Here is a 19093-nt window from a genome sequence, read left to right as displayed (position 1 = left end):
TACATATATTCATTTTCATACTCTTCTTTACCATGAGCTACTACAAGATATTGAATGTATTTCCCTGTGCCATACAGTATAAACTTGTTTATCTATTTTATATATACCTGTCAGGATCCATAAATCTCAATCTCCCAGTTTATCTCTTCCCACCGTCCTCCCCTCTGGCAACCACAAGTCTGTACTTTATATCTATGAGTCTGTTTCTTTTTTGTATTTAAGTTCATTTGTCGTCTTTTTTTTTTTTTTAAGATTCCACATATGAGCGATCTCATGTGGTAGTTTTCTTTCTCTTTCTGGCTTGCTTCACTTAGAATGACATTCTCCGGGGACAACCATGTTGCTGCAAATGGCATTATGTTGCCATTTTTATGGCTGAGTAGTATTCCAATGTATAAATATACTACATCTTCTTTATTCAGTCAGCTGTTGATGGACATTTAGGTTGTTTACATGTCTTGGTTATTGTAAATAGTGCTGCTATGAACACTGGGATGCATGTGTCTTTTTGAATTAGAGTTCCTTCTGGATATATGCCCAGGAATGGGATTACTGAGTCATATGGTAAATTTATTTTTAAATCTCCATACTGTTTTCCACAGTGGCTTCAAAAAAATGCATTCCCACCAATAGCGTAGGAGGGTTCCCTTTTCTCTGCACCATCTCTAGCATTTGTCATTTGTGGACTATTGAATGATGGCCATTCTGACTGGTGTGACTAGTTTTGATTTTCATTTCTCTGATTATTAGTGATATTGAGCATTTCTTCATGTGCCTATTGATCATTCATATGTCTTCACTGGAGAATTGCTTGTTTAAGTCTTCTGCCCATTTTTGGATTTGGTTCTTTGTTTTTTTGTTATTAAGTTGCATGAGCTGTTTATATATTCTGGAGATCAAGCCCTTGTCAGTCTCATCTTTGGCAAATATTTTCTCCCATTCTGTAGGTTGTCATTTTGCCCCACTGCTAGTTGGCCCAACTATAGCCTCCAACCAGGACATTTCTGGAGCCTTCTACTCTTCCCATCATTAAGCCTTCCCACTCTTCTGTTGGTCTTTGAGTCTCTGCCAGAACACATGCTATGGTAGCTGACTCCCTTGCTATAACAAGTTCTGAATAAGCAGCCTTTGCTTTTCCCATTTGGTTGGCATCATTTATTTCCACATAGGTGATACATATTGTTTATTTCACATAGGTGATAGGTTTCCCCTCCCTTAGAACATGAGAAATACTAGATACCTTAAAATTGCTCTAGTTTTGCTTTTGTTGTTGTTCTTGTTTTTGTTTGTTTTGGGGTTTTGTTTATTTGTTTTGGTAACGAAGAACCATGTGGAATCGTGACCACAATTTACAGGGCAGGTCCTTTATTTTTAGACATAGCAAACTATATTTAGAATCTGTTTAGCTTCTGTTCTAACAGAATATCTCTTTCCTGTTTCCTCTCTTTTTTTTTTCTCATTACTCCTGATTTCCTAGTCACTAATTGCATTTTTAATTAGACCCTCATCTTTTCCAAAGATCAAGAACAATTTTAAAAGAAGAAAAAAAGTGGTTAATTGTCTGCTCACAAAGGATCCTCCAATATGTTTAATTTTATGAATCAGCAGTTCCCAGTTGTTCTCTCTTTACAGCCCCTGTTTGAAATATTGCTTGATAGATGAGGAAACTGCAGTGCAGAGTGCTGGAATATGCAAGCTGTACATGCTGATAGATGGAAAACGACAGTGTAAACTGCTGCGCTGTGAAATATGGAAGCAGCAGAAGAAAATGCCATTCTGGCTTAACTGTTTCCTTTGGTGAATGGCTTCCCTGGGTTACTATTTTAGAATCACCATAATCCTGGGAGTTATGATCAGGAAACCTCTTCACAGCTAGTCTGGTGACTTATATATCATATGTTTGATCGATTAAAATGCTCTAAATACTAGCTAGGTTGAGGGCCCCAGGCTGTTTGTAATTCAATTACAAATACTATGTAAATATTTCTTTTTCTTTCAGAGAATGTACTTAATACCTATCCTGTAGTGTCTTTGCAAAGATTTAAAGCATTGTATTGTAGAGACCATAGTTTGATATATATGCTCAAAGCTTAATAAATCGTGGTTCCCCTGGCTTTTCTTTTCACCTTGCTAATAATGTCTTTGATTCTGAAGGGAGATAAAATTAACAAAGCATCTTTTTTTTCCCCTGTTAGATTAAACTAAAATTTCTCAAAGTTAAAAAGCATTATCAAATTCAAAAACCAGGGCAAAGAACTACTCTAATTGTTTTACTTGTTTACTGAATGATGTAAGATGCTTCACAGGCTATGGTTAAATTTGTAGGTGGTTCCCATAGTGTATCTGCTCTTGCAAAAAAAAAAAAAAAAGACATGTGCTATTTTGAGGGATAAAGAATGATCCACTTGATCTCAAGTCTTTCCTTACTAACTGTGAAACAGTTAGAGTCAGGAGTGGTGAATCACAAGTGGAAAAAGACTTATTGGCTCCCAATTATGAAATTGATGAAGTTTTTTTCAGTATCCTGTCTCCCCTTTCTGCCATGTCCAATGGCCTCACTGTTAAAAACTGAATAGAAACTGACAATAGTTATTCAAATACCAGTCATTTTAAATCACTAGTTTCTTTCCTTGAGAAATGTTTCCTTTTAACTGACAATTTTTTAATCTGTTCAGTTGAAAAGATTAGTGGATTTAAATACAAGTGTGGATGCTTTAAGATATATGCATTCCTCCAAGAAGACCAAGAGAATGAATTCCAGGGCACGTGGTAACAATGTACTGTTATATGCAGCAAGTCCAGACATAAAAAAGCATAGCTGTGTTACATAGTTTTTCAATAACTCTAAATTAGGTACAATTCTTAAATATGAAAAAATAAGAGAACAAATTGAACATATATTAAAAGCAAGTCACATCTATGGGAACTAAAGCAATGGATCGCTCAGGAATCAGAAGCCAACATGTCTACCAAAGTCAAGAAAATAAGGAACAATGAACTCTTCTTACTTTTCATTTGAAAGAAAGTGAAAAGAAAGGAAGCTTATATTTGGCTGCAGTAAATACTATTTATTTAGGTAACTTTGGCAGTACAATTACAGTCACAATAATTACTTTAATGACCCACTTTATTTGACACAAAGAAATCATTTGTTTCTAATGAAATAGAATTTATTAAATAGAACTCAGTATTTTTAGATGAGCCCACTTAGATGAGTTTATTTACAGTATTTGGGATAAATCACAAAAAGAAAACCATAAAAAATTGCATTGTCAAAGGTAAAATGTGGACTACTGAAAAGATAAACACTGGGATATGATTGAATTAGATTGCCTTGCTGATTTTTATTCTAAGGGCTTGTTGTTGGTTTAAGCACAATCTCTTTCCTTGACTGGGCTTGTGCTTATGTGAATATATCCAGTGAATGTGCCTTTAAGTATGCATGCAAGTCTTAAGAAACTTATATTTGAAAAATGCAGAAGTACTTTCATTTATGTATATTTTGTGTGTCCAGCAATAAGGCAAAGTTTTCTAAATTGACAATTAGCCTACAGAATAGAAATGCAAGAATATAAATATTTATATTAAATTTCTAGCTTTTTTTCTAGACATTTGGCCATGAGCCCTATATGATCAAGGCTATTTCTATATTCCATATAGCAAAGAGGTGCCAGAATGGTGGGAATCTTTTGAATTTAAAACAGGACACAGGAGTCTTTACAAACCCAGGAAATTTTAAAGCCTCTGCTCTGTAATTACACTGCCCACTCCATAAGTAACCACAGGTATAAAGTTCTCTTTATACAAAGAGAGCATTAATTGTTCAGTTAATCAGTATGTACTGAGCACACTCTGAGCCAGGCACTATGTCTGGTGTTTAGAATACGGTGGTAAACTGACTATGCTTCGATTATATATATATGTGTATATATATATATATATGAGTTTATATAGTTTTGTGTATATGTGTGTGTATGTGTGTGTGTGTATATATATATATATACAGTCATTATAAATCACTAGTTTCTTTCCTTGAGAAATGTACATATATATACACACACACAATGGCGACTAAGATCCAGTCCTTGACCATAAGGAATGTAGGGTTTAGGGAAAGACTGACAAGAGAGCAGTGGTTACAGATGAGATCCATGGTCTGTGATGATGCAACACGGGGCACATAATCTAACTAGTTTAGGGAGTTATGGAAGTCATCCAAGAAGAAGCAAAATTTAAAATGACAGATAAGGAGGAAGAGGCAATGAAGTCATGGAGAGAGATTTAGGCAGAATATAAAAAGGCTTAGCAGCCTGGGAGAGAATAGTGCATTTAAGAAACTCCATAAAGTTGAAGGACAACAAATAAATTAAGGAAGGAAGGAAGGAAGGAAGGAAGGAAGGAAGGAAGGAAGGAAGGAGTACAAATAAAATAAAATAAAATCGAGGCTGATGAGAAAACAGGGGCCAGGTCCTAAGAGGTCTTGATAAGTGGTCTAAATTATTAGGGCTGTATCCTGTGGCAATAGTAATTCCTTGAAAGACATTAAGCAGGGAAATGATATGACCAGATTGGACCCTGAAAATATCACTCAAGCTGCAATGTAGGAAATGGATTATTGGGTATCAGGAGTTGTGGTGAAGGATAAACTGCTTTAAGACTGTGTAATTTGGGAGAGTACTGGTAGCCTGAAATTAGGTTGTGTACTGGTGGTGCAAAGCAGTGCACACATAGGATCCTACATAGGTAGTATCTAAAAGTCTTTGTGAGAGGTTGGATGAAAGGAATAAGAAAAAAGGAAAAGTCAAAACAAATGCCCAGGTTTCTGATCTAGGTGACTGGGTTTGTTATAGCAGTGGTGTTTAGTAAAATAGGCAGGATTTTAAGGGGATAATTGATTAGTCAGTATAACTAATGCTAGTTGCTATATCAGCCATACCCACCCCTGAAAGCTAAAGGATCCTTGCTTTGATTTATCTCTGTGTTTATTTCAGAGCATTTGTCAAAGACGTTTTATAGCCGTGCTTCAAGAGAACGTGCAGTGATCAACTGCCGGGAACTGGCTCTGATTTGACCACAGGAATGTGCCTCCGCAGATGAGACCTGGAGGTGTCCTTTGCTTTGTTACCATGTTGGTGTCTCTGCCCAAGGAGCAGGATTGGACTTTGCTAGGCACAATCCCTGCTGTGTACAAAGACACCTGGAAGACCGCACATGCCCCACCTACCCACGGAAATCTCCACCCCTTGCCTAGAGCCCCGATGACATGCCTGCCTCCCACCCCTTAAAATTCCTTTACTCCCCTCCCCTCAGGAAGAAGGTGTTCTGAGAGCACTGGCTCTCCCTTCTCCATTGCTTGATCAATGAATAAAGTTTCTGCTCTGCTATACTGAACCCGTTTTCCTTTTACTGGCATTTGCAACTCTGAACATGTTGCAGCAAAGTGTGTTACAGCTCAGCCTTACAGCTCAGTTGTGACAGCAACCTGGATCCTGGTGAGAGACCAAGCAGCACTCAGTGAGTTGGAGAACTCAGGTTTACTACACTGGCGGGCCCAGAGGAGTTACCACTTCAAGCTCTGGACCCCGTCTGTAGGTTTACACAGGATTTTATAGGCTGCCAGTCTATAGATTTTTGCAACATCATATGCAAATAAGGTGTAACAAAGTTGACTAATCTGGAATGAGCTTTTCAGAAGTGAACCAATCGGGAGTGATAGAAATGGGCCAATCAGGAGCGAGCTTTATGCAAATGAGGTGTTACAAATGGACCAATCACGAGTGAGCTCAGGGAACCAATAGAGTCATAGAGGTAAGTTCTGGTTTCCTAGAAGCAAGCCCTTTATTATAGAGGCAAAAAACGACATAATGCCACCAGGCCAGGGAACCCGATGGCGCTGGCAGGAAAGTAGTGACACCTGCCTGGGGGTCCTGCTGGTCTTTTCATGGGGCTTCCCATCTCAAGCAAAGGACCCACTGAGGGGTCACTGACTTGTTGGGGATCGGTAACAGTTAAAACAACAACCTTCAAATCTCAGTGGCTTCACACTGTAGAAGATTTTGTGTTGCTCACCATACAGTTTGATGAACAGATTTCCTAGTGGCAACTCAGTGATCTGGAAGCATTATGAGAGTTTGCCATCTCAGAGTCCTTTGATTACATTTGCATTGGGGGAAGAGAGAGAAAGTTCTATTTTTAAAAATTATTTTAAACCATTAACTTTATTTTTAATAGCAGCTAATGTTATCCCAACTAATACAAAGGTAGGATGCTACCACAACAAACACCTAAAACATGTGGCGAAGGCTAGCGTTCAGGAAGCAAGTAGGAAGAAAGCTGCTATTACCAACTTAGACGCCCATACACGTTACGCAGTGGCAAAAGGTCTGGAAAACTATCTCTTCTGCAGTAATTTGAGAAACAGCCTATTTGCCCCAAGTGAACCGACCGCTGTAGGTAGAGCTGTGAGTAGAACTTTAGTTGTGATCGTTTTCAGTGGCTGTCTTGGGCAAGTGGTAAAATGCAGACAAGACCTCAGAAAGAACTGACTTCTCAAAAGCTTTGCCTGAAGTTGAGGAACAAGGTCATGTTGTAACTAGATGAATGTATGAGGTCAATGGAGATTTTAAGACATGAGAGGACGAGAAGGAATTCTTGAAGGATCCACAGCGCCTCACTCCCGTTGCTGATTTCAGGGCACCCTGTCTGACATCACAAACTCTCACTCCACTTGTAATCCTACAGCAGTTTCTTTCCTTTATCCTGAATTCCCGTAAGGTTAGCTTTTAAACTTCATAAATGCAGGGGATGTCTTCTACTTCTCTGTTCCCCAGGGCTAAACAGAGAGTGAACACACATCAAGACTGTAATAAATATTTTATTGATGTTTAGCTGCAATAGACATTGAGGTTGCTTAATTGGGAAATGAGATTCTGAGAAAAATACACGGTACTAGATTTCAGAAATAGGAATTTAGGACAGAAATTAGAAAAGAAAAAACCGTATTTCCCAGAATTTTGATGAACTTTTACTAGGGAATTTTTAGAACATCCTTCTGAAATTATTTTTAATATTAGTTTTCAGGCCACTAATTCCCTCAGTCATAAATATGTACTGTGCAGAATATGTAACTGGGCTATTATAGTCGGTCTCAAAATGCTTAGATGTTCCATCATTGTATTTTTGTATTACCTTTCCATTTTTTGTTTCATCTATTAATAATATTTTTATCTATTAATGATACTTTACAAATAAACTATTTAAAAAAGCACCTTCAGTCTTTTCATTGTTTAACGTTCACATTTGTTACTGAATCCTGACACATCCTGGGAAGATGGGCTAGGGAGACACTTTTATTTTTGCTCAGTGACAGATCTGGGATTAGAACTCAGTTTCTCTACCTCCCAATCCAGAGATCTTGCACTATATAAACTCCGTCAGTGCATTTGTGACATTTCCATCCCAAGGATTCAGCTCATACAGTCTTGTCAGTTTTTGCGCCTGCCTTCTTCCCCTGGTTCCGTTGATATGTTTGGAATGAAGAATAATGACTCTAATCTAAATAGAAAAAGCTGATTAACACAGCCATCAAACATTTATTTCATAGATGGCTCAGGCATAGTGAGGACTTGTGGAAACTCTCCATCTGAGCAGCCTGTTCAAATTGCCTGGAGCTTTCTCACTCTGTGGGGCTGGCACTCAGTCTTGACTGTGTGTCCAATCTCAGGGTGCTTAGGGGACCACCGCGCACTTGCCGAATCTTAGACGCATCACAGCTCTTAGCAAGAACTTTATTCAGTCAGTAGGTGGAGGTACTCTCTTTGCACCTGAAGTCACCCAATGTTACTTGTTGCATAAAACTGCCTACACGCAAAACTGACTGGTCACAGGAAAAAAAAAAAAGATTTAGGCAAAGGTACTGGATTGATTCTCAAATAATTTCAAACTCCAAGTTTTAATTTTCAGAGACAGTATCAATAATTTTTTAAGTGCATGCTACTAGTCAAATGATAATATGGTAACTCTTATTTTTAGTTATTTTTAGAATGGTCAGACTGCATTTTACTTGTCTCTTCTTTGGATGAATTGCAGGTTCTTCTCATGAAAATAGACTAAAATAAGCTTTGGGAAACAAACAGAAAGAAATGTCGTCTACTAAGGAATTCAAATGAGTGTTTATGTATGAGCTGTCAAGTCTGCACCCAAGTCTGTGTTCCAAATTGCATATTCTTAGTGATCAGACATTTAAAAAAACACTATTAAAGTTATCAAAAACTTTGTTGTCAGCTGGAGACATTTTAGAGTTTTCCATAGTAATTTTGAACTAAGTCTTGCACCCAACTTCTAAATAGTTTGAAACAGTGCTTATATTGGAGAGTTAATCTTTGCTAGAGAATATTATCTATTAAGTCTTCAGGAAAGAAGTTCCCCTTAGGATACAGCACATGGTTTCAATTAAAGAGATCTGGACTGACGAGAGGCACATATTTTACAATTAGGTCCACCATCAGATAGCTACATAATTTTGGATATAAGTTATTTAACTTCTCCATGTCAGTTTTCTCACCTATAAAATGGGGGGGGATGCCTGTGCTTTTTGCAGGAACTCTAAGGTGTCAAAGGTACATTTTCATTGAAATAAATATTTGGAAAATATCGTATTTTAAAATGCAGGATTTATCCTTCTTAGGTCCTATATGTTATAATCCACTAGCCATTGTGGACCTGGTATACTTTGAAATATGGTACCTTTCTTATTTTAGTTTTAGCTTATAGCTTGGATATATTTGAATTAAGCAGCTCTCCCTTGTGGCCCCAATTATATGGCTCTTGAGCACATATGAGTGAATGTTTAAGAGGAGGGTGGGAAAACATAACAATACAGATGCCAACTCCCTAGCATTTTCTTGGCTTGGATTATTATCTCTAAAATGAAAAATGGGGGGGGGGATAAAAGAGGAAAGAGATGAAAAGAAAAAGGGCAAAGTCTTTTCTCTTATCTATTTTAAGATATTTTTTGTGTGGCCATATTTACCAGCTTTTTTTTTTTTTAATTTTCATTAAGTGTCACTAAGAAACTAAATTAGGTTAAATTTTATTAATCTGGTTGTGTTTATATACTCAGTTTGAAGCAGGCAGACATCTGCCTTTAAAGAGTTCCTTCAAATGCGTTCTTTTGTTGATTTCCCTGTTTCAGATTCTTCTTTTCATTTATGTCACCTGTGAAGGCGTGTGAACTCACAGAAATGATCGCTGAGGGAACACAGCCTGTCTGGGTGTAGGCTTAGGGACCAAACCCAGCAAGTAGCATTTGGTTGCTTAGATAACGGTGCCATCTTCCCAGCTCTGATGAAGACAATGAAATATTCATGAGTTTCTTAAAGGCTTTTGGAAAGAGTGTGTGCTGGAATGGAACATTAATGAGCCAGTCTCTTCTGGTTACATGCCAAGCAGGGGCTGTTAAAGAATTAAGGTGACAAGCCAGAGTTCACCCAGGAGGAGGTAGAAAGGAGCAGCCTTTCCTTCAGCACTGCAAATGCTCCCCTGCCACACCAGTGAACGCCCATCTGGTCCAAGTTCTCTTGCATTCTTTGGAGTTATTCTCTTTAAAAATCTTAAGGTACGCAATGCATTGAATTGTTTTGACAAAAACCTGCTGAAGGGAACATTGAATTACTTCAAACACATTCAGAAACCATTCAATTAGCCATTATTGAGTATGAGTTGCAATGTTTTAGGCGTTGGGGAGAAAAAGAGAACAATCATACCTCAAGTTTCTTGCTTTCTTCTACCTCCAGACTAATTGAAAAGCTATGGGTAAAATTACTCTGTAATAAATTGTTTAATTGGGTAGAGATTTAAGTGCTTAAGGGAGGGAGACACTGAACACGATGGGGTCAAGGAAGCTTTCATGGATGAAGCGAGGCTTGTCTTGAGCCCTGGAGAAGTTATTAGACTTGCATAAACAGAGAAGAAAATGAGGTCCATCTTATGAAGAATAAAGAAAATAAACGAAAGTATAGATAAAGGAATGCACATCTGTAGATTACAAACATTTTATGTGATGCCATATCGTCACTAGACATAGAAAGTAACATTCTCATTTTTCACACACAAGAATATGTAAATAAAATGAGCCGATGTCCTAAAAGAAACGCTGAGTTATATGAGCTAAGTATTGGCTCACCAAAACGTCCAGATTCTCTGAAAGGGGAAGGTGGCTTCCCGGGAGACACCAACTCAGAGAATCTCATAGCTTTACATGGTTCTCTGATAAGAGAAAATGCTCATGGTGCTTTCCCTGGTCACCCACACACGAGCCTCCGAATCGACAGTTTGTGGTTTTCTCTACAAGGCTGGGCTTTGCAGATGTTTAACAGCTGTATGTGCTTGGTTATATTTTTACTTTTACTTAACAACTAAATATCCACGGCATAGAACACAAGGTTCTAAAAACTCCTCTCTCTATCTCCTTCTTTAACATATAATTTAGTTTAGGGAAATATATAAACATGAATGTTTGTTTAAAGTTATACATAATTATACCAAAGAAATCATAACTAATATTTTGATGAATTTGCATTTACATTTAAACCACACATGGTGTATATACTTTATTTATATATTTATTTATTTATTTAGTACAACTGTAATTCTGCCAAGCGTATAGTTGGTATCCTAATTTTTCATTTTTATTTTAAAAAATATGTCCTATGTCTTTTTCAATAGATGCTTAATCTCCACATACATAACTTATTGAAATATGCCTTATTCTTGAATTTACATCTTATAACATTTTATCATTATAATCAACACTTTGATAAGCATCACTTAACATTAGTCTATAATTCAATGCTTATTTTCTCAGGGTAAATTCCCAGATTTGAAATGTCAGAATTGAAATGCATCATGTTTAGTGTTTTGGGCACATATTGCCAAACTGTTCTCCAAAAACTACCAATTTATCATCCATTCAAAATATGAAAAGACTCATCTATTTCATAAAAGATTCCTTGTCAAGTTGGAGATTATCTTTTTAAAAGATATTTGTCAACTTGATAGATGAAACTAATGTCATTATTATTACTTACATTATTTATAAATTTGAACATTTTATTTTTTTATTTAATGGATATTTGGATATTTGTGTGTCTGTGTGAGAGAGAGATGTTTCATCATGACATTTGCCCACTTTTCTATTTTTTATATATATTCATTTTTATACAATTTTCACCATAAGATACTGTAAGGTATTAAATACAGTTCCCTGTGCTATACAGTATGAAGTTGTTGTTTATCTATTATATATATATATATATATATTAGGTACTGTCTGCAGATCTCAAACTCCCTATTTATCCCATCCCACCTCCTTCCCCTCTGGTAACCATAAGTTTGTTTTCTATGTCTGTGTGACTGTTTCTCTTTTATAAATAAGATTGTTTGTCTCTTTTAGATTCAACATATAAGTGATATCATATGGTATTTTTCTTTCTCTTTCTGGTTTACTTCACTTAGAATGATAATCTCCAGGGACATCCATGTTGCCGCAAATAGCATTATTCTATCATTTTTATGGCTGAGTAGTATTCCATTGTATAAATATGCCACAACTTCTTTATCCAGTCATCCATCAATGGACATTTAGGTTGTTTACATGTCTTGGCTATTGTAAATAATGCTGCAGTGAACATTGCAGTGCATCCATATTTTCGAATTAGAGTTCCTGCTGGTTATATGCACAGGAGTGGGAGTGCTAGGTCATATGGTAAGTCTATTTTTAGTCTTTTGAGGAATCTCCATACTGTTTCTCATAATAGTTGAACCAAACTACATTCCCACCAGCAGGGTAGAAGGGTTCCCTGTTCTCCACAGCCTCTCTGGCATTTTTTGCTTGTGGACTTTTGAATGACGGCCATTCTGACTGATGTGAGGTGATACCTCATCATAGTTTTGATTTGCATTTCTCTGATAATTAGTGATATTGAGGATTTTTTCATCTGCCTATTGGCCATTTGTATGTCTTCATTGGAGAATTGCTTGTTTTGGTCTTCTGCCCATATTTGGATTGGGTTGTTTGTTTTTTTGTTATTAAGTCATATGAGCTGTTTATATATTCTGGAAATTAAACCCTTGTCAGTCTCATCTTTTGCAAATATTTTCTCCCATTCCATAGGTTGTCTATTTTGCTTATGGTTTCCTTTGCTGTGCAAAAGCTTCTGTTGCCTGGGTGGACTGTCCTAGGGGAATACTGCTAAGATTTATGTCAGATAATGTTTTGCCTATGTTGTCTTCTAGGAGGTTCAGAGTGTGTTGTTTATGTTTAAGTTTTTAAGCCATTTTGAGTTTATTTTTGTGTATAGTGTGAGAGAGTATTCTAACTTCTTGCATGTATTGATTTAAACGTAGCCTGTCCAGCTGTCCCAACACCATTTGCTGAAACGACTGACTTTATTTACTCCATTGTATGTTCTTGTGTCCTTTATCAAAGATTAATTGATGAAATATTTGTGGCTTTATTTCTGGGATCTCTATTCTATTCCATTGGGCCATATGTCTAGTTTTGTGCCAATACCATGCTGTTTTGATGATTGTAGCTCTGTAGTATTGTCTGAAGTCTGGGAGGGTTATTCCTCCAGCTTCATTCTTTTTCTTCAGTAATGCTTTGGCAATTCTGGGTCTATTGTGATTCCATTTAAATTTTAGGATTATTTTTTCTAGTTCTTTGAAAAATGTCCTGGGTGATTTGATAGGGATCACATTAAATCTGTAGATGCTCTGGGTAGTATGACCATTTTAACAATATTAATTCTTCCAATCCAAAAACATGGAATATCTTCCCATTTCTTTAAGGCATCTTTAATTTCCTTAATCAATTTTTTGCCATTCTCCATATAAAAGTCTTTCACTGTATGTTTCTAGAAATTTGTCCATTTCTTTAAGTTTCTACTAAGTTGTCCAATTTATTGCCGTATCGTTTTTCATGGTATTCTCTTATGATTTTTTGTATTTCTGTGGTGTTGGCTGTAATTTTTCAATTATTATTTTTTGTATTGTTTATTTGTGTCCTCTCTCTTTTCTTCTTGGTGAGCCTGGCCAGAGGTTTGTCAATTTTGTTTGCTTTTTCAAAAAAACCAGCTTCTGGTTTGATTGGTATTTTCTATTTTTTTTTAATCTCTATTTTATTTTCTTCCTCCCTGAATGTTATTGTTTCTTTTCTTATGGTAACTTTAGATTTTGCTCATTCTTCTTTTTCTAATTCTTCAGTGGTAGGTTAGGTTGTTTATTTCAGATTGTTCTTGTTTTTTGAAGAAGACCTGTATTGCTATGACCTTCTCTCTTAGGATTGCTTTTGCTGCATCCCATAGATTTTCTGTGGTTGTGTTTTTTATTGTCATTTGTTTCAAGGTATTTTTTAATTTCTTCTTTGGTTTCATACACAGATTAAAATGCCATCACATTCATGAAAAAGCACACAAATACCCATTAAAAAAAATGTGTGCCCTTGCTATGACCAAACTAACTCTAGGGGAGAATTTATTCTAAGATAGATCAATCTTAGATTCCACATAAGGAAGTATATGTAAGTTATAATTACTTTGCTCATGGTTTGCTCAAGTAACTCTTTAGGTCAGTTTTGTCAATAAGACAGGTCCAAGGCTAGAATTTTGTGGATAGTCACCTAATGAGGTGCCTGTGTCTATATAAGGCAGTGGGGGAGAGCTGGTGCTGCACTTGTAATCAGTAGTTCCTTGTCACTGGCAATAAGCAAATAGCTCTTATGTCTTCCTAACCTTAAACTGAGGCTGCTCTTAACCCTGAGATTTTTTTTTCCCATCTTCTTGCCCTTACTCCAGGATTTACCTTCTCCATCTTCACTCCTGACTTTTATCTAAATCCTATTTCTGTACTCAGGGTTCACTCTTGCTTGACATGTGTTTGTCTACCCTAATATTGATCAATTTAGCCAACTTTATCAGTCCCCTGTTTCCTATTTACAAACTGGAAGTTGGCTGCTCACACCCAACATCATATCTGTTAGCCAAATCTTTCAGTTTTCTCTTCAAAGTGTCTCTGGAACCTGATTGTTAAACTGCACCTCCACTGAGGTACTCTTGTCTGAGCCACCATCACTGCATGCCTGGTTTGTTTCAAATAGTCTCTGAAATGGTCACTCTGTTTCCGCCTTGCTCTATATGACAATCTGAAAGATCCTTACCTTCCTGATTTCATCTTATATTCAGCCCATAGTTCTACTTCAGTGGCCTCCTTAGCATTCCTCAAGACTTCTCCAACAAGCTTCAACAAGACTTCTGTATTAGGGTCTTCACAATTGCCATTCCCTCTACCTGCAAGGTTCTTCTCCAGAAAAACCTCATGATCATTTTTCTTCATATTCCTTAGATATATTATCAGGGGTTTTTTTCCTCTGACCTTCTTGTATAAAAAGATACCCTATCTACCACTATCCCCCTTCCCTGATCATCTTTTATCATAATGCATCTCATATTTGAACAAAGCATATATTTATTCTTTGTCTCTTCTGGAATGCAGTCTTCATTAGGGCAAGGGTCTTTATCTGCTTTTTAAAATTTGTACTACTTAGTCTCCCACGGTTTCAAATAGCATTTGGCATCAAATGGCCCTGTAATAATGTATGAATGAAGGAGGTAAAATGAATAAATAAATCTATAGTCTATTTCTGTCTTACTTCACTGTATTGGAGGTAATATTTCTAGACCCCTCAAACACTTAAATATTAAAAGGAAATTTCAGTCCTACTCTCAGTCTAGTTGTCCAAGAAGGAAAATAAACACATAGGACAATTTTCCATGTACAAAATCACCAAATGCCCAATAAGTAAGAGGAATATTTCTGGGATGATACATCTATTTACTCACATCTCATTTCATTCCACTCATTGAGGCAACTTAGAAAAGATAACAGAATGAATTTAGTAGTAAAGTAAATGAGACAAGTAAACAGTAAGATCAGAATGAAGTTAATACCCAAAACTCTAAGAAGAGATTGCCCATCTAGATTTAGCTGTCCCTAGTTTAAAAGTGAAGAGGAAAAACATATGAGCTCAAGGTTCACAGTGTTCATGAAGTCAAACAAGCTTATGTGAGAAGTAGGGCCATTCTTGATGCTGAGACATGAGTGACACATACTCTGTTGATCAGTTTCCTTGGAAACGTCCCTTTGCTATGTCTACTAACAAGAAGACTTTAACAAAGGGAGGAGGTGGCAGGAAGATGCTCTGAACTCTGACAAAATAACTGAAAATACTAGGCACGTGATTTGCTAGCATTCCATACTTTTCCTCATCAAAACTCTTCACACTGTAACTTCTTGCAGTTTCCTGTTTTCCCTGCCAACAGGTATGATCCACGAGGGCTATTAAGTTTTATCCCCATTGCCTGGTACAGTAAGACATTAATAAACACTTGAGAACAAAAAAACAGATAAATGAATGAAGGTTAAAGTAAGAGGATAAAAACATTTTAGGGCTGTGTTGAGACATGGTGCTTACTGGAGCTGGAGTGAGTGACCCAGGACAGGTCAGCTCCATTGTGGGGAGCCTGTAGCTCAGTGGTAGAGTGCACATGCATGAGGTCCTGGGTTCAATGCCCAGTACCTCTATTTAGTAAATAAATAAACCTAATTCTGCCCCCCCCCCCAAAAAAAACAAACAAAAACCAAAAAAACAAAATAAATAAGTTAAACCAGGACAGGTCAGCATCATGGTTGGGTTAATGGTGGGCGTATCTAAGTTGCAAAGACAGTAGGAGTGTACTGAATAAATCCAAACAATCAAATGGCTTTATGCTCTGCAATGCAAATCTGGCCAGCTCAAGGAAAGCCCTGGTTCTAAAAGTCAGTATATTGATGTGGCAGATCTTAAGAAGGAGTTATAGTTAAAAAGCATTGTCCTTAAATTCCAGACTTCTTGGACATACACCAGGTTCCAGTTACTAGGTGCCACTTATTCTTAGAAATAGTGCCCTTGGATTTAGGATGGGTATCTGAAGTCTCTGACTTTTGCCCTCCACTTAGCTTGAATTTTGATCATCTTCACTTATTATTTATTTATTGAGGAACTACTGTTTAGCAAGCATTCTCTGGATGTTTGAGACAAAGTGAAAGAATCACAGCCTGCCCACAGATGCTCAAGTTCATAGTGCAGGGGACAAACACAGCTGAAAATTTGAAAACTTGTTTTTGGCATCTTACAGGATAGTTTTTTGGGAAGCCCAGTGACCTTCTAGCCAATGGCTACTCTACAAGAACGACTCTTCAGTTTTTACTTCAGGCTGCCAGCTCAGACCACAGCCTTTCTTGCCTCAAAGTCAGCCTACATGTCAGGCTCCCCGGTACTGACTTCAAGAAGTAGCCTTCGGATCAAGTGCATTCCCAGTCCAAGCATCATTTCAGGCATCCCCACTACTGCCTGCTCCAGATCATTCCCCAGCACCTGACCTGCTCTCTTTTACTGCTGCAGAAGACAGTAAAACATACTGTCTCACTTGAAAGAAGGGGTGAATCAGCCGAACTCAGCCCCGACACTCACCAGGAATATGACCTTGCAAAATTGCTTAACCTCTCTGATCCACGGCCTATAATCATACGCCTTCCTCTAAAGGGTTCTGTGAAGGTCAGGGAAGATGAGATTTTATTTTCTCACTATGTGTGGCATAGCAACTCCTGTTTTCTTTCTTGGTTCCTGTGAACATAATTAGGGCCAGTAAACTATACCTGAGGGAAGAAAATAAAAGCCCAGGAAAACCATAAAAGAACTTTTTCATAAATTGGGATGGTACCTCTGGAGAGTATCCTTAAGTATGTATTGAAAGTTATAATTTACTAGTATTATTTGGTACAAAGTGATGTATCCTTTGGGAAATATGGACGAGAATGCAGTTTTCAAAATCACTCTTGCGTATTATCTTGTATTCATTTCACACTTCAAAATATAGTGACCTAAATGCCATATAGGAATACATTTATAATGACTGAGAACCACCATGACTATTAATTATTTTGAATTTAAATCTCTCAAGATGTGTATTAATCCATCTCTGTCTAGCACCCATATAAAATATTTAGCAATTAAATATAAAACTACAGGGGGAAAAAAAAGCTTTTTCAGAATGGAGAAAAAGATGATTTATCTCAGTTTTCTTTGAATAATACCACTTTCTGTATGTATTTCGGAATAGCACTGAAGTTTGGGATGCCAGTGCACTCTTTAACTGTTGGTTTGCATTTGAAATTCTCCAACTAGGGAATCTAAAGTAGCAATTTAGTTACATTTTTATTCAGTCAATCTCCCTCACTTGCTCACACTTGCTGTTCCCGAGGCTACGAGTCTTTATTAAGGTTATAAAATGCTTCGACCTTCATAAAAGGCACAGTGACTTCCCGTGAGGTCCAAAGCATTAATGATGAGATGAAATGCAAAATCATTATCTGAGGGCAGCATCTCTCTTTCCACAGAAGCTATTCAAATGATCCAATTGAAAGGCAAACCCATCCAAAAGCTAATAAAAAATTCTCCCTGGCGGTTGAAATATTGGACAAATTGCTTTTCACCCTACGACAGGATGTTAACTGGGTGACAGCCAAATGATGCTGCTGGTTTACTGTACTCCACCTCTGTAAGATGGGTAATTGATGGTCTTTGGGCCCAGAGGTCAAAAGTTGTTGGTGAATGTGCAGTGAGAAACTTCACTGTGCAAATGGACCAGTGGTGAGTGTGTATTACTTGCCATTGTCTCAGCGCCAAACGCTTTAAGAGTGACGCCATGCTTCATTCAAGGTTAGTGTCGCATTTGCATTCAGCTGTTCATGAAAACTTGTAAGTGCATCAGTGGAAAACTGAATGCTGACAACATGAAAAATGTCACTTATGTGAAAACCAGTTTATAAAGACAGGATCTTGCCTTCTCTTCCAAAACAAACCAGTGTGCAGCAAGGTATGTAATGTCCGTAGATGATGGTGGTGACAAATGTGTCTCCAGCAAAACCAATCTCTTTAGTTCATCATAGATATGAAGTCTATATTAAAAACAGGCTCAAGCACGTGAGAGTTGGAAAGTCCATCTTTACCTTACCTTCATGTATATAAACTTACTCTAACTTTTTGCATAATGGATGAAGAGTTCTTCATAAGTACATCAAAGTCCAAATTCCTTAATGTCAATTAGTATATTTATAATGTTCTTGGGCTCCTATTGCATAAAGTGATGACAATATATGCTATCAGAAAGACAAAAACAAATATTAAAAGGGGTCTAAAAACACCTGATTCATGAGTCCACAGAGGCCACCCGTATATAAAGGTGAAAGTGTAGGTTGATAATCATTTTCAGTGTTTCATAAAACTTACTGGAATTTATACATTTACTGGTTTATATAAGGATGAACATTATCTTTTGACTGGTTTAATACCAATTCAGGACACACAAAATATTATCATCTATGTTCTCAATAGTATTCAGAAGCTCTGGTGGTCTGTAAAGTAAAGTATGGAAAATACATAGAATCTGACTCTTCTGATCAGGCTAGAGAACTAAACTTAATCCTTAATGACTATGTAGTTCTTGATGCTGTTGAAGCAATTTCTCATACAAACCAGGCATTAAAGCATAAGAAACAGAACTGGTGCTCACTTGAGCAGCACACAGGAAAAAAATTGGAACAATACAGAGAAGATCGTCATGACCTTTGAGCAAGAGTGACACAAAATTTGTAAAGTGTTCCATATTTTTAAAAGGAAAGGCTATTCCAACACACGGACTATTTTTGTACTAGAATTTGCTAGCTTATAATGTGGAATTTTCCTTTTGAACAGTATTCAAAATTTCCTCAAAAATTACTTAGACATTGGTCACTTGTAGGAGTTTTAAACTCTATTATGACAGCTACACTGAAAAATAATTGCACTGTAATTAACTTATTTTCATTTGGTTTTAAAATTTTAACAATTGCTAAACGAAACCGTTTTGGAGGAAATGAGGCGGGGGGTGGGCAATTCTTTTGTAAGTGTAAAATAAATAAATATGTATTGAATATAAAAAAAAAAAGCCAAAATAAA

At 36.9% G+C, this 19093-nt stretch overlaps 1 non-coding gene across 1 annotated transcript; it reads left to right on the top strand.

The window, feature by feature from the left end:
- The first annotated feature begins 18660 nt into the window (after window positions 1-18660).
- On the top strand, window positions 18661-18767 carry LOC116278724 (U6 spliceosomal RNA). The gene has a single exon (XR_004188053.1). It is a non-coding gene; the product is annotated as a U6 spliceosomal RNA (small nuclear RNA).
- The last annotated feature ends 326 nt before the right edge of the window (window positions 18768-19093 follow it).

The sequence above is a fragment of the Vicugna pacos genome, chromosome 24, assembly GCF_048564905.1.
Source record: "Vicugna pacos chromosome 24, VicPac4, whole genome shotgun sequence".
In the NCBI taxonomy this organism is placed as follows: Eukaryota; Metazoa; Chordata; class Mammalia; order Artiodactyla; family Camelidae; genus Vicugna; species Vicugna pacos.
Note: the sequence above shows the minus strand (reverse complement) of the source record. Positions and strands in the feature narration are given on the sequence as shown.